Below are 20,008 nucleotides of genomic sequence, written 5' to 3'. Positions count from 1 at the left end.
CAGAGATTTCATATGATAATGACATAGACTTAGTTAAGATTTAACTTTTCACTTGGCTCTCAGCTCTCCTAACAAACAAGGAACACATTGCAGCCAGGTAGTTGGGGGGGGGGGGGGGGGGGAGCCACTGTACAATTAACCTGTAAGGGATTGATTAATCTAGTGAGTGATTATCCTGTAAATGTGACATAGAACCCCCCCCCCCCCCCCCCCCCCCCCCCCCCCCCAACAGGCCTATACTGGACAGCCATGGCCTCGATAACATGGAGAGTACAAACATGGTAAGAAGAACACACACATAATGAGGAATTACATCCCTGATTCGAGAATGAAAGGGATATGCAAACCTAGACAACCTGCTTTAGAAAATCCAGCTGAAAATAGCTTCCCCACCCACCTGGGATCCGACCTCAGACTCTCTGCAGTTATGCAGCACATGCAAATTCAGTGTCTGGAAATCTTTACACTCTTGAAAATAAAATATTTCAATGTTTAGAGTTGCCTTAGAGCTTGAGGGAAAAGAAGCCCTGTCATTTATATTGGGAGGCAGGGGCTTCAGACTTTTCTTAGTAGGTGAATATTTGTTTTGGCTTCTGTATGAAGAGAGATGGAATGTTACAGCTAATAATAATGGCTGTAATTTTAAGGGCCCCGTATATTAAATGGTGGCACAATGTCTCTCAAATCCTAGTCAGACCCCATATAACAAAGGGATGATCTGGGACTGTTATTGTTGAGTGAAAAAAGTGAAAGACCAGACGCTGCCGCCATCACCGAGTGTCAGTTGAAGACAAACCGGTACTATAAGCCAAACCGAGTTAAGTTGCTCGAAGACAACGGTATACAAAACATGAAGTGAAGGGAAAATCTGAGCAAAATATAATAACACGTGTTCCAAGCGCATGTTAGTCACGGAGCAACGGCTCAATATGAAAACTTATAGGGTGCTCAAAAGGAAGATCGCAAGACAGCGCGCTGAAAAAGTAATCACGACAGAGGTTGATAAACACTGCGTGTCACAGACGGGGTTCTTAAGAGGCAATGAAATATGCGGAGTATAAAGAGATCACTGCAGAAACAAATATAATCCTCAAAGTAAAGAAAAGCATGGGTACAAGTGCTTAACATACAATAAAAAACATACAGCAGATAGATAAAGGGGCGTATTAAAAGTTAATCTATAAAGCAGTGACAAAGGCACACGGTTTAAAGAGTGTGATGGGTCAATGCTAAACACACACTCAGTCACGGCCGGCATGACTTGAGGGAGGGGTCGCCCAGGGAGGGGGTTAATTTAATTTTAAAAACATTTTTTTAACTTACCTTGGCCTCTGGTCCCGAGTCGCATCTGCTCGCTCCTCTCCACACAGGAAGCAGGCAGCCTCCCTCCCCTCCCCTAAGCCAATCACAAAGCTGCAATGGCAGCTTTGTGATTGGCTAGGAAGCCGACCCCCCAGGCCTCAATGGGGAGGCCATTTTCTCTATGTAGGCTGCATGCAGAAAATGCAGAGTGCGTATGACTGGTTTGGTCGGCCCTGGGGCAGACCAAACAGTCAACGCCCACAACAGTGGGCTAGCCACGCCTCCCCTGCACTCGAGCAGGACTGCCCGCCCGCCCCCAACCAAACCCTGCCTACTGCTTTCTCGTAGTGCGAGAAGCAGAAACAAAAAATAGTATTCATAATACCATTTTATGTTTCTGCTTCTCACACTGCCAGAAAGCAGTGGGGCGATGCTCCTCCGCCCACGTGGAGGAGACGCCCCTGCTGACACATATTAGATCCAGCACAGTAAAAACAGGTCACCTTTTTGGAATTTGAAGATCTCTATAATTATTTTTTGGTTTAGCAGAATTTGTTCAATCCCATCTAACCTAAGACCAGATCCTATTCTTTTTTCAAGTTTTTGTCCACTGGCAGTGTTGGGTTGCTACACACATAACTGTGTTTTATTACTAACACATAGTGTCCAGTGTATACTGAGAGAGATCCATGTCAGAGTTTTATTATATCCAAAAAAGACACATTTACAAACTATAAATCTATAATATGCAAATCATTTACGTAGACATCGATGTAATATGGTATGGGTACATCCCTCCTAGATTAATATAGAACACCCCTCTAGTAACAAATGACATTGACCAGGAAGTTGGGTAATGTGATAATTAAATTACTAAAGTTGCGCTGGGATTGTGTGGAAGTCCAGCTTGGAAGCCGTGAGTGGAATACCAAGTGAGCCACCTTGGATCACTTTGTCTGAGTTCCACTGCACCCTTACAAGAGAGAATCAAACAAGTACAAATCAGTGCAAGCTCCCAAGAAACAGACCAATGAAGATCAAAACTGCTCGACCCACACAAAATCAGTGGAATAGCTCTCATATTCACTTACAGTTACATCCATAGCAAACAAGACAGTGCCCTAAATCTAGCATAAATTGTCCTCACAAGCAGCATCTAACACCACCAAAAGTTATGGCGACCCCCCCCACAACTAACATGACAGTGCTCAAATACACATTATAGTGCCTCACAATCATCACAATTGTGCCTCCATAAATGAATTAAATGTTCCTCCCGAATGCCATGGACCTGTTTAAATGGCTGCTCATTCACTAGCCATGAATTAGTCTTAATCAGTCCATGAGATGTTAAGCCAGTGCTCTGAACCTACGAAATGCTCCTTGTGGGGTCAGCTCTTGTGAACATTAACATCACTAGTTTAATGAAACCAATCCTCACATTCCAGGTATAAAATACACACACGTACATGATAAGCCATTAGTCCAGGAAAGCCTCTTATTAATTGTATCAGGCCAGACAAGTTAGCCACAGTGGTTCCATTATTCTAGCAAATTACCCATTATTACAATGTTCAAGTGAAATGTACCCAGTAGTTCAAACAGCTTAAGAAAATCATCGAGAAAATGTACAAACTAGAGATGTACACAATCATAACATGTTTCCGGTAGGATTCTCGATCTGGGAACAGCACCCCGTAGTAGGAGGACCCCAAGAGGAGGAACCCATAAATCCACACACCCCAAAACGTCCTGAATGAATGACATAATCAAAGGAATGCTGGTAAAATCTCCCATAACAGTGTAGTTGCACCACTAACTTCTCCTTTAATGTCCTGATCTGTAACAATGCCCCAAGAAGTTTCTCCGTCACTCAAGACGTGCTTCATAGACATTGTGCAACTATAATGAATACCCTCTCTCAGGGCATGATTATAGGAAATGCATCGATTATTGCGTTGGTAAAAAAATTACACAGTAGTGTCTCTTTACAGGGCTACGTCCCTAGCATTGTAATTATCCAGAAAATATATACAGTTCTACCAGAAAAAGCACCTATTTTACCATAATCACAGGAATCCCACAATGAAGTGCCACTTCCATCATGGTGGCATCAGAACATGAAATCCCCTCATTAGTGCCTCAACTGCTCCCCAAAGATAAGACGGAAAGGCGATAGTCTCCTGATCCCAACAAATTCCTTAGTAACATCAAGATCCTGATAAAATTTCCCTGGTAATACATAAGGCTAGAAAATGCCTCCTTAATTAGTACTATTATCTTACAAACTAGCCACAACAGTGCAGTCAATTCGTCTTGGCATGCCATACTTTACTTACACATCCACTCTTTTACTTGCTAATTCCCAGGATTCTCTATTCCAACTTAGTCGTGGCTCACATGACTCGCGGCTGGGGGTCGCGCGAGGGTTCGGGGGGGGGGTTAAAAAAACAAATAAAACGTACCTTACCGGGTCCCGCGCCACCTCCGCTCCTGTCCGGGACCCAACTACTGCGTTTCCTGGAACAAGAACCATCAAGCATGCATCCTCCCTTCCCTCCCTTAGCCAATCACAATGCTGCAATGTCAGCGTTGTGATTGGTGCGGACAGCGCCCAGCCGGGCTCCTGTAGGGAGGCCATTTTCTCTATGTAGGCTGCATGCAGCCTACATAGAGAAAATGTAGAGTGCGCATGACTGGTTTGGTCAGCCCCAGAGGGCCGACCAAACAGTCAGGGGCCACAACAGTGGGCAAGCTACTCCTCCCTAACCAGTCTACCCGCCCGCCCCCAACCAGGCATACCCTCCCACCCGCCCCCAACCAGGCATACCCTGCCTTCTGCTTTCTCGCAGCACGAGAAGCAGAAACATAAAATGGGATTTCAAATACCATTTTATGTTTCTGCTTCTCGCACTGCGAATAAGCAGTGGGGCGACGCTTCGCCGCCCTAATGGAGGCGCTGCCCCTGCTCTAACTGGAGTACCTGAAGGAGAGCAGCAAGAAGCCTACCACAGGCTGAGTAAATGCATATCTTCATAAAGCCATATTAGTTATGAGCTAACGCAAAAAGGGTGCAAATGATTTTGTGCCTTTTTTGCACTGACACCAAGTTATAGTTGGATGCTTGTTGTGCTTGTTCTGGTGGCCGTCTTTAATGCAGTTCCAGGCTGCCATTAAAACTTAGTGTCAACAGAGAAAGTACAGTATAAACAGACAAAAAAGAGTTTCTGAATCTTTTAGCGCCAGTCATACCCAATTGTTTCCAGAAGTGTGAATTGGGCACAGAATTTGGAAGCTACACAACGCAAATGGCATTTGCCATTAGGTATTATTGTACTAAATGTTATTTCCTAAGCAGGTGCATAGCTTCCATTAGTTTTGGGGCCCAGAGGGGCCCACTGAACCCTGATTATTGTTGTATTTCACATTCCAAACAGTGGCCAGGATTTAGCCCCACCTCAAAGCCTGCCACAACCACTTGCAGTCATGGGCGACAATTCACCAAAATGCCTGGGGTAGCAGAAGTGACAAAATGTGCCATTTGACATTTATGACATATTGGAAAGTGACATTATATGACCTTTGGCCCGAATCTTCCCAGAAAGTGGTCACATGACCATAACAGTGATTATATAACAATAAGTGGCATTACTGAATTCCGTAATAACTGAATGATTATTATACCAGCTCTGCACATACACATTTCCGTTGTAGATTTCCACTATATTACAGTGCTACATTAGTTGTTTTTCGTTGTTGCATGAAAAAATGTGTTCACAGAACAGCATTAGAAAGAAAAAATATTTATACCACATATTTTTATGATTCTATAGGTCCCCTAATGTATACTGCAACGAGGAATGTATTAATAAATCATAGTGATAGAAAAGAAATTTCAGAAAATGGATAGGTCTACATGTAATTAATCGATCTACACCATATCTACTTGGCAAAAAAAGCGCTTCAACACCCCATCAGGGTTAACAAGCGCTATATAAATGCAAACCTTTTTCACTCTTCTATACCTCCGCTATCCTTCTCACTCCAAATAACTGACTAACCTATCCACCACTAAAATTACTTTCATATTTCACTATACTAATTCATCACTAATCCTTTAGGGGTTCCGAAGTAGTGTGTTACTCGCCAAAAATGCGCTTAGACTCCTCGTCAGGGGTAGTAAGCGCTATATAAATTCAATTACAATACAATATATTGGATACAAACTATTTTCTTAGCTTAAATTATTTCTTATTTTAATATTTTTTTTAAATTATGATAATTTGCAAATCACTATCACTCGTGTGAAGCACAGCGGTGAAGTTTTTATTTAAACACATTGTTTTCATGTATTCACAATTATGAGGTATGGGAACAACTTGTTAAAATGTTTGGTTTTGGGTTCGTTTGTTTTATTTAATGAGAACAGTGTGCATTAAATTCCTGAATGTATTTCTTTTACAATGCTGAAAACGTAACGTTCTGGCCCAAGCGGAACTGCAGTAAGTAACCAGTGCCCACCAAGGTAGTGTTATCCTTCTCTTGAGTGATGGCCGATGATCTTTGAAAGTGAGTTGGTATGATGCTTGTCCTGAATTGTAGCGAGTGAAGCAAGTGAGCCCCACCATCTCTAGGGTGGGTTTGAGGGGAGTTCTTTCCCTGAGATAAGTGTTACAAAATAGGGTGAAATAGTGTTTTTAAAAGCACAAGTATCATGTATATTTACTCAAATTCCAGATGGTTTAAAACGGGTACCATTAAATATTTAAATACTTCCATGGAGTACCAAGACAAAGACACCCAACACTCTCCAGACATTGACCACCTTTTATCAAACTGTTCTGTAGGTGGTCCCATATGTTAAAAATTACCTCCATTGTGCCAGGTACAGCATTTTGTCATGGGTGTCCCCAAATGCCATGGGGTTCCCTAAGTTCAATAAGTACTAACAATATGACAGTGTCAGAATTTTGTCATTAATGCCATCATATACAATAGGTTACCCTTATGTCAAAACTTGCCTCTAGTACGACAAGGCCAGCATTTTGTGATAGTTGAGCCCGCCTCAATGCTAATGTTATTCTCCCTTATGCCAAAAAATACCTTCACTCTTCCCCTAACACCATTGTGCCATGGGTGGCCCCATAGCAAAAATGTACTCCAGTATGCCTATGCCAGCATTTTCCCCTGGTGCCACGTGTGTCACCATTCAAAGTGTTACCTCCTAGTATGCCGGTGTCAGCTTTTTGCCATGGTTGCATCTATAAGCTAAGAATTACCTTCAGTATGCTCAGGTCAATGTCAGTCTTTCAAGCATAAGACCACACTTTCACTCTGTCACTTATTCACACACTCACATATTCTCTGTCACTGTCGCTCATTGTCACTCCCTCTTAATTTCATTCTCTCACTCTCTCTAAAACTCCCTCACACTTATTCTCACTCTTATATTCTCATTACTCTCACTCACAGCTCACTCTTGCTCTCATTTACCGTGACTCACTCATGTTCACTTACTGATATTCACTCACACTTATTCTCACTCACTACCTGTCACTCACACACAGTTGCTCACACCTGCAAGCTCTCATTCACACAAACATACTGTCATCCACATGTATGCACACTGCATACACTTAAAAGCATTTTCATTTTTACTTTTTTTTATTAAACTAATGTTGAACAATAGACAATTATAAGTATTATAATTAAAAAACAAAGTGAATGGCGCTCTACGCCCATACGGGAGAGCTGTTCCTATGTTTTTGGCACAGAATTTCAATTTCTGAGGCCAGGGGTAGTAAAAGCAATGTCGGGGACAGCAAGTTGCATTCCAGGGCTCACAGCTGTATCCCTGGCGACCCCTAAATCATCTATGCTTGTAGCCAAGCCAGATTAACTTGCAAGGAGTGGGTAGGCCAAGTGTGGATCTGAACAGTATTAAAGCACATGCCACGTTTGGTTTAAGGCTACCAGGGAATCTAAACATGGAAGCCAATCGGGCGTTTGTCCAGTAGAAACTGAGCTGTACAGCCTAATTCAGAGGAGGCAAGGTTTGTCAGGGGGTGTTGTAAATTGAAATAGTGTTGTTGCTCACAAGAAGAGTGTTGATCATGAATTTTCAAAGTAAGCCGTGGAAGTGAAAACAATAAGGGATTCAACATTATTTGAAACAAGCACAACAAAACGATAATAATGTAAAAGGAAATATAGAACCCACGACTATTGGATGAGGAAATAATACGGATGGCACTCATGATGCTTATTGACTAGAAATGCGCAATTTAAGCAAAAGCCAAGAGCTCATTGATGTGATTCATCAAAACCCTGTTAGATTTTACTTTATTCTTTACATCTGAGAATTAAAAAAAACCGTTACTGTTTCTAATGTTATCCTTCTCCAATAATCTTGGGTGATTTCATACGGGTGGCCATCCAACATGGCCAAAAGCTTTTCTAAACAAAGAAAAAAAATATTAAATAATCTTGTAGAGACCATCCACTTCGTGATCCTGTATATGAGGGTATCACACTCCCTGAACCTAAAATTTTTCACCATATCATAAGAGTACTTGTGAGATCAAAAACATATACTAAGGTGTTACAGTCATTTATACGTCAACATTTCAAATACTTCTAGATCCAATTTTCAAACACTTGAATACTTAATGTAAAGTAAACGCATGGTCAAAGGATATATTAAAACTAGAACGTATTGTGACAAGTTAATATGCTTGTTGACAACATTCAACACTGAAATAGTGTAAATGCTCTATGAACGTTTCAACAGTTTTGTATAATAAGCAGGATTAAAGCGTGGTTAATGCACTTACTTGTCTCATACCCAACTGTGATTTAAGCATGACTAAAGGTGTAACTAAAGCATGCGTATCTAAGTGGTGATTTACAAAGGAGAAAATGTCTGTCACATATGCATGACTTACAAAAAGTATGTGTAAGCAAAATATTCATAAATCCATTTTATTTGTGAATAGGTGACTGGAAAAAGGAGACGCAAATATGGTTATCATTGATCAAAGTCATAACAATGCGGGTGTTCAGAAACATTATCCAACACATTTCTCACACTGATCTTCAAGCCTCCTATTATGCTTGAAAGTTTGAGGTGCAAGAGTTGAAGAAATATTTGACAAGTGCAGCGATATACAGATTATCATAGTCTTTGTTTAGAAAGTGGAGCTATTTTAGGAATTTTTTTAATGAAGAAACAAGTAATTGATGAGAAAAATTTAAAATGTCATAATTTTCCCAATCCTGTACTTCAACAGTCATACAATATTTGCTCACCATCGGAAGAGTTACAAAAACAAGCAAACGTCTGTGAGATTTGTAATCTGCATTATCACTAACATCAATTGTTCGTTTTCCACACAGACTAGTTCCAGATTTCTGAATCTTGGAAAGAAAACAAATGACTTGAATGTGTGGGCCTACTGATACATTTAAGGCTTTGTTGTGAACCTGCCCCACCATATTCAGAAAATATTTATTTTTCAATATGAAGCTCATTTTCGTGTTTACTTAGTTATTCATAAAGGATTCCATCAGAAATGTAACTGTGAAAAATAAAATAACTATAAATAGTGTGATTTTTCATAAAGTGAAACGGAATTACAAGGTGTCACTGTGTTTCTCCTGAAACCGAATTACAGGTAACATGAAATTAATAAAATGTTTAGGTATCACTGTGTTCTTTGCGAACAAATTCTAACAATGTGTACAACAAATTATATTTTGGGGTCTACTTTACAGGGTTAGACCTTCATATATGTAGAGATACCTGTTCATAGTAACAGCATTTTCTCTGGCAAAATGTGCCTCACAGTGACTCTCCTTCAATTATTCAGAAAAAAGTCAACCTGAAAGTGAAATACATTATACAGTAACAGGAAAGTCCTCAATTACTGTTCATGAGTATACCAATAGGTCATAATTGAAGGGTGTGTGCCATTATCGTCGGAAACACCAAGTCTGGTGAAATTTGATTGTGACTGCATTGAGTCCACACACAATTTAGTGAATATACATTTTTCATTAACAATGTCATGCCTTACTTACAATGTAGAAATATAAGACACATCATATATTCAACATGAAGATACAATAACTCTAAAGGGAAAAGTTAGTGACACATGTATACACTCTCAAGAACCTAAAATACTTATTTTATATTCTATGAGATGCACTCTGTCTACTAAGATTTCAATGTGATAAAAACGCACCTATCATGCATTGTACTTTAAGTTTTATCAATAACAACAGAAAATATCTTATCATAATTTGGCTTATTTTAAATATAATGGCTTGATCCTTTAGCCTTAATTAACTGGTTCTTAAAGATTTGTGAAAAGTACAGTGGAAACACAAACATGTGAGATCAAATATAATACTGAATTATTAAATATTTTGAAATAATTGACCGAATACTCCAAAGTGAGAGAACCTCTACCAAGAAAGGTTTAGCTGTTGTTATTAGGGATAGACAACACTGTGATAGGGAGGCTTTAAAACAAATTAAAGAGGATGTAAGCTACATGGGGATTCCAAAAGATCTTTCTTTGAAAACTAAAAAATAGATTGTGTTAAAAGACGCAGTTGATAATGGTTAAAAAAAACATCAACAATGTATTTCCTAATACAATACTCTCCAATATTACCAATATTACATTTATTGCATAATATCCCATCACAACCTTTAAAAAACACTCCACAACTTCGACGTCCAGGGAGACCCCATCAAATGGATTGTATCCTTCCTCACAGGACGCACCCAAAGAATCCGCCGACCACCCTTCACCTCAGAACCCAAGAGCATCATCTGCAGCATCCTCAAAGGCTCATCCCTCAGCCCCACCCTGTTCAACACCTACATGTCACCCTGTTTATCATTACACGAAACCATACAGACAACAAACTCTTTTTATTCAATTTCAGGATCTTCTTTAAATAGGGATCTGTGCTTTTGATCAAGGCTGTACTAAGCATGTTTACTTGGGCCCCTAATAATCCTCATCCTGTTGTTCTCATTGCAGTATCCCATAGGCTCTGCTCTTTCTACACTCCAGTTTAATTGCTATGTGTAGCCCCTGTTTCTGCAAGTAGACCAGCATGGGATTCTCATCCAGATGTACACTGACACTCAGACGTACATCCACATAGAAAATGATTCAGGAAGTCATGATCATTTTTATCTGGCACTTATATCATGTACAACTTGTAGCTATATGACAATCTGCAATTTATTAAAGATGTGAACAAATTGATGAATAAATTAATACTCTTACCCTCACCGTCTAACAAGGACCAGTCTTTGTATCACAATCTACAGATGTGAGGATTTGCTGGATATTAGCTCTTCATAAATTTAGAGAAATAACAGAGCACAGATACTTTACTGCTGTAAATATGAATATATAGGCTCAGTGAGAGGCATACATTATTTGTGTCTGAGGTTTTTCAGATATTGCGTTCTGTAAATACCAGACGTAGCAAATTCCTTGTAGGAAAACATTCTAGTACTATCTTAAACATGTTCTCATTAAAATATTTTAACTGGGATGCCATTTTTCCACAAGTGAAGATGACACCATATAACGAAAACATTTGTGGAGATTAATAATTCTTTGTCAAAATTCAAACATCTGGACAAATTTCCTATTTTTAAAGCAAGGTATGCTAGGTCTGTTATATTAATATTACTGTGCATTAATGGTCAACATTATTTCCAAAATATATGACCCCTGATGAGGTTCTGAAAAACATATCATGACATGTTGAAAAACACCCAATATGATTTCAAAATAAATATTGCTGATATAAAAGTTACCATAGCAATTGATAGTAAATCAGTAAATTACTTTTCTTTACATAATAAACATCATAAAAATTCAAATCTTGATACAGTTTCTTTATAAAAACATGGAATACAACATTGTGCTATTGACAAAGGTATTTATGACAGTAAACCTACATCTGCAGCCAATAATATCCAATTTACACATGCCAGGAATTTACAAAAGGCTATCTAGCAGGTGGAAATGAACATATTGCCACAGAGTTCTCAACCATGAGTGTGGAGAAATCGGAGGTAGTGAATCACACTCAAGGGGTAGGAAGTGGGAGTTACAAAGAAAGGTTGGGTTTGTAGGTTTCTGAACTCCCACAAACTTGAATGTTTCTAAACATTTGTATACTGAAATCCATCCCCTTTCACTTTGGACATAGTTGGAAAACCCCTTTCCCTTTTCCCGATGAAAAGGGGAATGGATGACACCCAGATCTGTTGGGGGTGTAGTAGATGGAATTCTAAACGAGGAAAAATGGTTTCCCCACAGAGAGGAAGAAAACATTTGCAATTGTATAGGAGGCTGTATTCTACCTGCACACAGTGCAAATAGAAGCCCTGTGAATGTCATGTGACATTGTTAAACGTACTCCTGGAAAAATGCACCTGCCACAGTTTTCCAGGTGTACTTCTCTGAATGATTATATACACGAAGAAAAGTAAAAGTATATTCAAGTTACTCTATAAATCACCGGCCATACTTTAAACATTATGTTTTTGTGGCTAGGACCCTATATATCTACATTTAATAAATACATTTTGTGGATTTTATTTTAGGCCATTACGAGGAATGAAAAAATTATTATAGCTGAACCTTAAAAGCTACGACAAACATAGAAAAATATGTTACGAAAACTTTAAGTTTACTTGCTAGATATTTTCAAGAAGCAGGAGACAAGATAAACATGTTAACTCATGAACAACCATTATCTTTGAAAAATACAAAGGACGAGGATAAAATTATATTTTGATCAGTATACTATACAAAAGTATATGTGGTATTATTGTAATAGCAGAAAGCAATTAGAAGTTTGGGCATTGCTTTCTCAGTACCATAGAAAGCCACATGCCCTTCTTTAAATTGTTCAAATTCCATTTCGATAAAGGAAATAATAGATTCTCCAGCCACATACAGGCAAAACAATTACACTAAATCACTAAACTACATGTCACAGAACATACGTGATATATTTTGTCAAGTGTCTATGGGGCTTACTTTATGTGTAACAAATATGAAGGGAATGACACATGGTAAAGATGTCAAATTTAATACCAACTTCAGATTCCCTTTACAAGATACATCATTGAATTCTGAAACAATACCAGCAGAGGAGATTCAAGATACTGAAAGCAAAAAAAAACATTGCCCAGACTCAGAGACCGCTCCAAAAAAACTATTGCAGAAAGAATGCTGTGTTAACCATTCTCCTAAACTCAGCTTGGGGAATTTAAGGAACGTCTGGATTCGAGACATTTTCTGTAAAAGTTATGATAGGCTTTTATAGATTCATACACGTGTTCTGAGACCCTAAGAAGTGCACCTAAAAAGTATGCACCTGAAAATACAACTTGTTTTGATGGGAAGCTATCATTTAAAGGAAGCTGTCCATTTCATCATTACCAACATTCTGTAATTTATAACTATAGCAACATTGTGAAAGTTTGCCAGGCTTGGAGAAGGCATCGACATGCCAATATGCATGGAATCTTTGAATTCATTAATTTCTCTGATACATAGAAGATCAGTCGAATAAATGTAATAAATGCAATTGCCATGTAGTTCTAAAGAGAGTGGACACTATAGTGGGTAGTATAGTTGCAGTGTATTATTACAACCCCACAAACCTCCTAGGAGCTATTGTGTTAATTTAGCCTAAAACCCTACGAAAACTCCCTTCTACAACAAAAATAAAAATAAAATAAAGTCATAAATTTGAGAAGAAGCAGAGACTGTCCTCAGTCCTTTTCCACTCAAACAGGAACCCTCCAAAAGAAATCTTTTCTTCTCAGAGTCCTGATGCAATCTGAGTTGTGAGTTATAGGCCACCGGTATGTTGAAGGTGAGAATTTCAAGGTCAATCTCTCCTCCTCCTCCCCTGGTGGGTCCACTTGCCCCCTTGGGAATATGTTTTGTTGAAGAGGACCCGCACATAGGGGCAAAGGGTTGAGGAGAGGTAAAAAGAGACACTCTACTTGAGGTTGGTTATCGGAAAATCCAGATTGAATTAAATATGGCACAGTGTCTTTGACCATAATTAAAGGCTGACCAAGTCTCTTTCTATTTCTGAGAGAACACAAGTCAATGAAGGAGCCAAAACAAAGGTGAGATGAGGCACATATACATTCTGCTGAGGAACTGAACTAGGATGGAACACTTCTGCAGCCTAGACCTAGTCACGTTACAAACAATTACTCCAGTCACTTGGTCAGACCTCAACATCATTGCCTGCCAAAACCTAACCCAATTAATATCACCTTGCCCTATACCAGCTATCAACCTTGGAACAAGCTAAATTTGAAGCAACTTGAAAACCTGCTTACCTCAAACACAGTTCTGTAGATACACTGTATTAGATGGTTCCAGAAAGCCTCAAATCTCCAAATTCCACTGAAAACATCTAAGCAGAACAGAAGAAAACATACAGCTTTGATGAATACAGAATTAAAATAGATCAAAAAACAAATTGCTTCAACGCAACTGGCTCAAAACAAACAACCCTTAAGACAAGATTTGCCTACACAAAGACAACAGAATATACAAGTCTTCAATCAAAAAGGCAAATAAATATGCTAACCAAGCCATGTCCAAAATGCAAAGTGTGCTAATAAAGAAATCTATAAAATACTCACATTATTCCATAACCCAAAATGTACATAATCTACACACCCCATTTCTCAATAGCAAACTGGCAAATCATTACACAACTAAAGCAAACATGTTCAATTCTTATTTAAGCAACACAAAATCAACTGCCCCAACCCATTTCCTATGAACCTCTCCAATGAAAAGCATATCAAGCTTCTAGGCTCCTTCAAAGAACTATCATCAACTGAATTTCTGGATCTTGTCAAAGCGAGCAAGACAGCAGGCTGCCCCGCAGGCCGTTGTCCACTTCAAATCTTAAAAAGCATTCTACTGTATACTTCTGTGGTCGTCCCAGTCAGAACACTCCTTTCCTTTCCTCAACAACTCCTTAACTACAGGAGTTTTTCTAGAAGACTTTAAAAAGGCATGCATATGCATGCTATTTTTAAAAACTATCCTGGAAAATGAAGACCCTGACAATTACAGATCTGCAGTAAACATACCCTTCAGGGGCAAACTTATAGAAAAGCAGCTTTTGCCCAGATGTCATAATTCATTTTTAGAAAATTCCATACTGACTTCCAAACTGATATTCTGTCGAGGCTGAAGTACTGAATCGGCCAATATCTCTGGGATGACCAAAAAGATACAGTAGACCAGAACAGGGTTGCTGCCCTTCTTCTCTTGGACATTTCTGCAGCTTTGGCACAGTGGATCATGACACTCTAATCCAAAGACTTGAGGAAGCTGGAATAGAGGGTACAGTGCTTGCTTGGATCACATTGTACCTATACAATAGAACAAATATTATACATGCTCCTCATTTTTTTTCTAAACCATACATCATTAGACCAGGAGTCCCTCAGGATCAGTCATCTCACCCATGCTTTTCAACATCTATATAAAAGTGTTACCAATCTGATCAACTGATTTGACCTCACCTGCTATAACTATGCCGTTAACACACAGATACTTCAAACAACATTGGAACATCAAAAATCTCCAATTGCCTCCAGGCCATTGACCAGTGCATGAAATAGAGACACCTCAACTTGACTCATCCAAAACAGAAAAACTCACCTGTATTGACTGGAAAACCTAGGACCCTCTCTGTGCCTGGCCTGATGATCGAGGACCACCACCAAAAAAATCTAAGGAGGTAAGAAACCTTGGAATTACAATGGATGCCAAGCTGATAGTTAATGCACAAGTAGACATGGTAGCCAAATCAAGCTTTCTCACAATGAAAACACTGTGACGCATCTTCCCACCACTAGGATTCCCTCAGACCGTTCAGGCTACCATGCTGCTTGTACTATCTAAACTGCATTATCCTAATCATCTGTGTCACAGCTCACCTCTGTCAACTATGAGAAGATTACAGAGAATTTAGAAAGCTGTTGCTATGCTCCTACTACATGTAAAGTCAAAAGCAAACATCTGCACTGGCTTGAGGGCCCTACACTGGTTACTAGTTGCCAGAAGATCCACCTTCAAGCTGCTTTGTATCACACACAAAGCAATAGATGGCAAAGGACCACTCTGCATCAAGAAGAAAATGAACACATACATATACCAAAGGAACCTATGCTCGAGAATGGCTCCCTGAATGTTCCTACATACAAGAAACAAATATAGATGGAACATCTTTCTCTGTTCAAGCTGCTCAACTATGGAATTAACTGCCCACACACGAGATCCACTGATAACCATCTCAGCTTCAGAGGATTACTCTAGAGCTGCCTCGTCCTCACATGCCAACTATATTCACAAGGCAACGATGGACCACTACAATATATTCAGACATGACCAACTATGTTTCTCACGGTATAGACATAAAGTTGTTGTTATTTATGTTTCATTGTACATTGAACTATGCTTCCTATTACAGGCGGATTTATACAAGAAGGAGAGAAAATGTATATTAAATTTTGCTGCTGCTGTGCACATCGGATTATTTATATTGAAGTTTCACTCCAGCCAAAACAACCTTACAAAGTGTCATGTGTATATGTTAATTTCTTATAATAAAAAATAAATAAATACAATTCCTCATTTCCACCTTTGTCCCATCCCTTTCTGACTACTATGAAGCCCCAAACATATTTCTCAAGGTTCCCTTCCTTTTTCACCCAGGACATCCAACTAACAGATGACCACTAGTTGCAAAAACAATTTACCATTTCCCTTTTCAAATCCATTCCCTTCATTCTATCCCTACTCTAAACTCTACCTCACGCAAGAAATCAAGAGCACAAACCTAACACAACTGATGCACAAACAAGTCAAATAATGCTTACTAATCTACTAACTATTAACCTGAAATCTTGGGCTCAGGAGTAGCGAGCTTTCTTCCGCAAAACACTTCAATGCCTCATATGGGGTAGTAAGTGCTACATAAATACAATTTAAAAGTTTCTCCGACTGCTACAGGGACATGTATGAAATTCTGTCATTGATGTCTTGCAGATTGTGTGATACACAACATGATAGCTATAAGTGGAGTCAATGTTTGTTAATATACACAAAGTACAGTGTCTCAACAACTGCTCATATATTCCTATACTGTGCTTTTAAATTCAGATTACACGGAATCACAGATGTTCCACCCATCAGTGCCCATATTGCCAGTGATGTTCTGAATCCAGTTCACCCACCTTTGTCGCTTTGTGCACTGTTTGAATAAGCGAAATAATTATGACTCGATGTGCACTATGGGCCAGATGCATGAAGAAACCGTTTCGCGATTTTCTAATTGCAAATCCTTGTGATTCGTAATTAGGATATCACAAAACAGCATGCATGAAAGTGTGTTGAACACTTTTTGCGATTCCTAGGGGATCGTAAATGACCTACCTTATGAATATTAATTAGGTAGATCGCAATTTGCGACCCCCTAGGAATCACAAAAATCACAGGGCTGGTGGCCTGTTGGGGTCAGCAGACCACCATGTCTGTGATTGCTTTTAAATAATGCAATTTTTTTTTTAAGTGCAGTCCGTTTTCCTTTAAGGAAAACGGGATTAGTTTCTAAAACAAAAATGAAAAGTTTACTTTCATTTTTTAAGAGTAGGCAGTGGTCTGTGGGACCACTGCAAATTCTCTTAAAAAATGCTGTAACAAACATTCACAAAGGGGAAGCGGTCCCTTTGGAACCCCTTCCCATTTGCGAATGGGTTACCACCTACTTAGAGTAGGTGGTAAATGCGAATGTTTCGGTCACAAAACATTCCTACATACCCATGCGATTTGGTATACACGGCCCTTCCTAATAGCGAATGCAAATCCCATTTTGTGATTCGGTAACAGGTTACCGAATCGCAAAATAGGGTTTCCTGCACCTGAAAAGCATTTTTTGTGTTCGCAAACGGGCCGATCGGCCCGTATACGAAGACAAAAATGCTTGGTGCAAGTGCCCCAAAGTGACCTATTTGTCTTCTGCTCTTTTCATACTGAGTGAAAATCTAAATGTGTGTGTGTGTCTGCACAAAAAGTATTCAGTCTCAATTCACCCTCTCCTGTCATCCACGTGCCCTCGTCCCTGTTGAGCCCACGAGGCCCTTTTGATAATACTCCCTCACACTCATAACCCACTGCATTGGTGTGTGTGAAAATACTGTCTGTGTTTATTGCACTAATGCATTGTTCCTGTCGTGGTTCATTCCCGATCGCCCTTCACAGTGTGTATTCCTTGCCTGAAGCCTCTCCTCTCAGTGTGGTAAGAATGTATGTATCACTGTCCAGCTGCTCTTTTCAAGTGTCTTCGCCAGTGTGTGAACTTTTTTTTGTTCTGCTTTTTATCCTGGCAGATTTAACACTTTTGCTTCTTAACTGTAGTGCACTAGGAATTTCCTTATCTGCGGCAGTCAGTCAGCAAATAACACAACATTCAGAGTGCTGAAGAACTAGGCTGAGCTGCTTGGTCAGAGGGGTGGATAGAGTCGCACACTAACACACTCTCAAGATTCTTTTGTCATTAACACAGATCATTCCAAGGGTATCCTCACAAGGGCCTCCTGCCGGCAAAGTCACACGCAATTTAAAGTTACATAAATCTATATCATATTTCATGCGTCATAGGAAATAAAGTTCTGTTTGAGCTTGAAGTGTTATAAACTTACGACATACTGCATTTGGACATTTGATAACATTTATTTTTATCTAGTCCCATGCATGGCATCTGTGTGTTTAAGTAGCAGCTTAAATAACCCTTGTAAACCTTCACACAGATGTCGCCTAGGATAAAGTATAGAGTAGAAACACCTAATAGAGAGAAGGCTGTAGGCACTCTAAACAACAGTGGTTGCCATGAAAGTGCTCTGCAGTGTTCATACTAGGGGCCCAATTACGAGTCTTGCAGTCCATGGACCGCCAGTCTCCTGGGTGCCCGGCGGTCCCCTGACCGCCCTATTATGATATGGGCTGTCGGACGGCCGCAGCCCGCCACAGCCACCAGGGAACCGCTGTTCCCTGGCGGTGGACACAAGGTTGCACTATGCTTTGTGAGACAACAGCATTAGGACACATTAGGAGTTTCCTTTCCGCAGGTGGTGTCATGGAAGTTCCTCATCCATGAAAACCGAGGCAAAGAGGAAACAAACATGTGCCCCCCTGTGTGCATGCCAGTTCCTGCAAAGCATAGACTTTTCATTCCATGCCGCGCAGGAACTGTTTTGGGCATTCCCATTGCGGGGCCCATTTCCAGGGCAGCGCCATGGGATTCTCAAAAAATAAAAGCTTGCCAGACAGGAGTAATCTCCTAATCTGACAGATGGTCTGACCTCAGCACCATCAAAGTCGTAATCAGGCCCTAAAATTAAAGTGCTTAAGCACATAGTTAAAATGTATATTATGTGAATGAACCTAACGCAGGCACACTTTCAGTGTCATGTTTTCTACTCCAGGCACATTTTGGAAATGGTTAGCGCAAGACAGTGAAAGATTTATGACTCATACCTATAACTAACGCGTAAAGTCACAAAATGAGCAAAACCAATAAGCTCTCGGAGAATGCATACGAGTTTGTTCAGGGAAGGTGAAAACGCTTTTCCCCTGATCTCAAATACACTCATCTGAACATTCCTGTAAGGAACTTTTATCGTATTTATCAAAATTGTATTAGTGACCAATGGCAACTTCTTCCAAGTATTTGTTAAACTAAGTCATAAAAACCATTTTCTCTGAAACAATGATCTCACCGAAATAGAGTACATTCTATGTGGTACCTTCCCTTCTCTACTATTATTTTTTTTAACACTGCCTGAGATTCCCAATTCGTTTTTTGATCCATAATTCAGGCCTAAACGTCTCTCTAGTAACCACTACTCTGTATATTAACACAAAGCAAAACTAAACTTGTAAAACGTATTTTCCTGTTAATGCTGAAGAATTGTACAGAAGCCTGTCGTAATTACAGAAGTAGTAATACATTTTCAAGGAGTTTATTCCAAAAAATCCAAAATGCCCCTTCAATTCTACAATGGATTATGATAGAAACTGCTAAATGGCATACACCCACAGTGGAACCTTATACATTCTGCTTTCCATGCATAATCCACTATCAACCACAAAACCATCTGTTCAAATAATTGCCCTCTCCTCAGAGTATTTAAAACCAGGCAATTGTTTTTAGCATAGAACACACTGTACTCGATTCTCTCACCAGCTACAAGCTGAATTTGTGAAACAGAAACCTCGTGCAACCCATGTGCTACTGTACTGAAGGCAACAGGGGAGAATGGCATTGTGTTAAAAAACCTGTCACTTCATGGCAGTGGCCTAGCTAGACCTACTGCCACCCACATCGGCCCCTAAGTTTGCCACCCGGTACCGGTAAGAGTGTGTGGGGGGGGGGGGGATGTTTGGCGGCAGACGGACAACTTGTTCTCGGGGAGCGGGGGATGGTGCTAGTCGACAGGCATGACTTGCTCACCTCTGCCGCCCCCAAAAAGAGTGCCGCCCAGGGTGGACCGCTCTTCCCCCAGCTAAGCTACTGCTTCATGGATGAAAACCAGTGCTCACTCTCTGCCCATGCA

The 20,008-nt window shown here is 39.8% G+C and overlaps 1 protein-coding gene across 4 annotated transcripts in view; it reads left to right on the top strand.

The window, feature by feature from the left end:
* CRB1 (crumbs cell polarity complex component 1) overlaps positions 1 to 20,008 on the top strand; it is an 828,623-nt gene that overhangs the window by 671,074 nt on the left and 137,541 nt on the right. The gene's annotated exons all lie outside the window — the stretch shown is intronic.

The sequence above is a fragment of the Triturus cristatus genome, chromosome 4_2, assembly GCF_964204655.1.
Source record: "Triturus cristatus chromosome 4_2, aTriCri1.1, whole genome shotgun sequence".
Taxonomy (NCBI): Eukaryota; Metazoa; Chordata; class Amphibia; order Caudata; family Salamandridae; genus Triturus; species Triturus cristatus.
This window is presented reverse-complemented; position numbering and strand designations above follow the sequence as displayed.